This window comes from Corvus brachyrhynchos, unplaced genomic scaffold, assembly GCF_000691975.1.
Source record: "Corvus brachyrhynchos isolate BGI_N302 unplaced genomic scaffold, ASM69197v1 scaffold21, whole genome shotgun sequence".
NCBI lineage: Eukaryota > Metazoa > Chordata > Aves > Passeriformes > Corvidae > Corvus > Corvus brachyrhynchos.
This window is the reverse complement of record NW_008236924.1, coordinates 1,331,172-1,334,479: the sequence shown is the minus strand read 5'-3', so window position 1 is coordinate 1,334,479 and position 3,308 is coordinate 1,331,172. Positions and strand designations below refer to the sequence as shown.

The 3,308-nt window shown below is 53.1% G+C and overlaps 1 protein-coding gene across 2 annotated transcripts in view; it reads left to right on the top strand.

Annotated features, from left to right (window-relative positions):
* The first annotated feature begins 1,005 nt into the window (after positions 1 to 1,005).
* The window catches only part of SPARC (secreted protein acidic and cysteine rich), a 9,662-nt gene continuing 7,359 nt past the window's right edge, over positions 1,006 to 3,308 (top strand). The window contains exon 1 of one of the 2 annotated variants that reach the window (XM_017728121.1): positions 1,006 to 1,130. The gene's annotated coding sequence lies outside the window, so the exon portion shown is untranslated. The remainder of the gene's footprint in view (positions 1,131 to 3,308) is intronic. The other variant, XM_017728120.1, reaches the window with a different exon arrangement.

The following is a 3,308-nucleotide window of genomic DNA, read 5'->3' as shown; positions in this document are numbered from 1 at the left end:
ATCACAAGCTGCAAAGGGCTGGATTATCCACAGGGCTCAGAACAGCCCTGTATGGCACGGAGACACTCTTTAGGGATGCCCAAACTGTAGCAATTTTTGGCTGCTGGCTCTCCTTTGCAGTGCAATGCCATGGCCATGCTGGTTCTGAGGGAGCAGATGCACCTCAGATCCTCTCAGCCATGGAGAGAAGCAAGGAGAGAAGAGCTGGGTTTTCACCCTGAGCATAGAGAGGAACAGATGGGAAAACTCAACTCGAAACAGCTTTGCTGCTTGGCTCCCTCTGGCTGGGCAGCTGCTCCAGCTGAGTTATGATCTGTAAAGTCAAAATACTGAGTGATGTCTGAAGAGACCACTGAATTCAGCTGACTGGCAATTCTGACTGTGGGTTTTGTTCAATCAGTCCAGATCTGCTGGACGATAACCACAGCAGAGAGACCAGCCTGCTGAGAGTCACATCTACCAGCCCAGCATTTCTCTGCCTACTTACAGCATATTTCAGATATGTCTCTATCCTCCACATTCCCTGCGTCATTCTTTCCTCTCCCTCTCCACAAGGCAGTCACAGATATCAGCAGTGTTAGGGGACAGGATGGACGAGCAAAAGCTCTCCCGCTTTCCTCTGCATGCCCTCGAGGATGGGAAACACCAGCTCAGGGAGTGAGCTACTCCGCTGAGAAATGACAGCATTTAACATAATTGCAGCAGGTGAAGTGGTTAAGAGGTGCAAAAACCAAGCAGAGAGCTGGCACTCCCCCATCCCCCCTGCTGTCAGTCCGAGAGGGACAGAGCACTGAAAACTCACGGCAGCAGAGCAGGGAGCTGCTGTGACAGGGACTCTGCTGGGAGGGCTGCGCTGAGGGCTGCTCTGTCCCCGCGAGGGACCCCTTGATCTCCGGCTTGATTTCTCTGGTCTATCCTTTGGAGCCAGGCTGTGCCTCAGGAGGGACTGCCCACTTAGAGGGGGAGAGGAAGAGACGGATTTGGAAAGATAGCGAGGAGGAGGAGGGGGAGAGGCAGCGGGAAACCCAGCCCACCCTTCGGCTTCCTCCTGCCTCCTTCTAAAACCCACAGATTCCTCCAGCCTGTCCAAGAGCCTGAAGTTCCCTCAGCCGTGCTGCCGGGACTGCGAGGTATGGCCCGAGATTCGCGTTTGCCTTTGCTGTGCTTTTCCTCCCGACATGGGGGTCCCCACAGCCCGGCTCGGGGGGGACCCTGGCCAGGGTAGTGTGTCCAGGGTAGTGTGTCCAGGGTAGTGTGTCCGGGGAGTGTGTCCAGTGCTCGCAATGCATCACTCGGGATGGGGAGCTGGACGCTCTCCACCCCAAGCGGTGCATTTGGAAACTCCTCCTGACTTCACCCCTTTCTCTTCTCTGCAGCATTTCCACTTCTAAACTGTCTCTTACTCAGTTTCGCTGCCAGAGCTTTAATGCTGGCATCTGACTGCAAAGGTTTAACCCGCCCTCGTTCTTCTTTCTCCTCCCTTTTTCCCGTCTGGGTTTTCAGCTGGTGGGTAGTTCCTTAGAGAGATCCGAGAGACCAAGGTCTGGGCACAACCAGCCTGCAGAGAAAATCAGATCTAGTTACGAACAGTCCCCACTAGTCCCAGCCTGAGGTGCGTTGGCAGGTGATGTTTTACTCACCAGAGTATCCAGAGGAAGAACAAAAGAGCTGTCGACTTCATCTCAGCGGTTTTATTTTTTCAGTGCAGCCGGTCTTATTCTTCCTTTGGAAAAAAAAAAAAAAAAGACACTCGGCTTTTTGTTCCGAGCAAACTTTGAAAGCCTTTCAAGTCTGCTGCCCTGGCTTGCCGAACTCTGGCTGATCGACTGTTAGGGAGACGGCGACTGCAGGAGAGGAGGAGTAAAGCTCTTTTGGGGTGGTTTTTTAAGTTTTAGGGACTTGGGTTCGGTCAGGCACTATTTTAGGTCCATACAGAAGAGACAAGGGCTTGCTTCCTTTAAAGGCAGCCGCTGTCCTTCCCGGCCCGGTGACGTGACAGTCTAACTGCTCTTTGTGTCCCTTTTCTAAGAAAGCTCCACTCGGTTGCATCCAGCCAAAAACAAGGAAATTTAACCATTTGGGGGCTGAATTCCCACCCAAACCGAAGGGCAAAAGTTTCAAGTTGGAGCGAAACCGGGCGTACCGGGAATGTCACCGGCGCTCCCGAGCCCTCAGAGAGGACCAACTTGAAACAGCCCAAAAACTCAGCATCCCTCCAAAAGGACAAAAGTTAATTGCAGCCGTTTGTTAGGGTGGATCAGGCGACTTTCAAGGGAAAATGAAAGGCTGTTGCATCCTGCGCAGCAGCAAAAGCCAAGCCATTGTCTGCCACATAGGCAGGAGCAGAGGTACGGGCGGTGTTGGGAGGGGGAAGAGCAGAAATAAACTTTTCGAAGTTTTTTTCAAGCCCCTCCTTCTACAACACTCTGCTCTTCTATGACTCAGCCCCAGAGGAATGTCGGCTCCCATGGAAACCTTTTCTGGGTCCTCTGGTCCGAAGGATGTCAGGGCTGTTATCGCTGGAGCGCCTGTGGCAGGGCAAGTCCAGGGAATGCTTTGGAGATGGTTTGCATTTTTGCAGAACATTTATCGGACAGTTTATTCTCTCCCTCCTTTGTGGAGCTGTGCGGGATCAGCTGGTTACATCCCCCGGGAGCCGGAGGGACCTCTGGCACCTGGCACTAAAATATCCGGGCTCCTTTTGACACTGCCTTAGGTCCAGCCCACACAAAAGAAAAAGCTCAGGCAGGACAGCAAAATTCTGTCTCACCTGTCTGCACAGAGCTCATCCATGAGCCGCTGCCTGCAGACCCCGGCTCGTCCAGGCACTTTTCTTTGTACTAATTTGATTGTTTTCCAGTATGGATTCAGTCTGCAACCTGGAGAAACTACGGCAGCTTCAGCACACAGCTGTGATGGGCTCTTGCCGTTGTATCAATAAGCCCTGTAAGATCTGGAACATTTCCTAGTTCAATCAGAGCTGCTCAGCCCCCAGCATAGGGAATGGGTTCACACAGTGCTGGGGTGTAGCCGTGTCTCTGCTGACTCTGCATGGGCACATGGAGTAGGTAGATTTCTTCCCCACCGTGTTTTACTTGGAGTGTGTAAATGTGTGTGTGAGCTAAAGGGAATTGCACTTCCATCTAAACCTTCCATGGCTATCTGAGCCTGCACACTGCGTGAGAGGGGTCTGTGCAGGTGGCAGGAGCCAGGCTGGCTTCTGCCCACTCCCCTGCCCTGCTCCCCAGGCACCCAGGGCAGCTGCAGCACATCTGGGTGAGCCAGCACCGAACATGCAGACCTGTTCA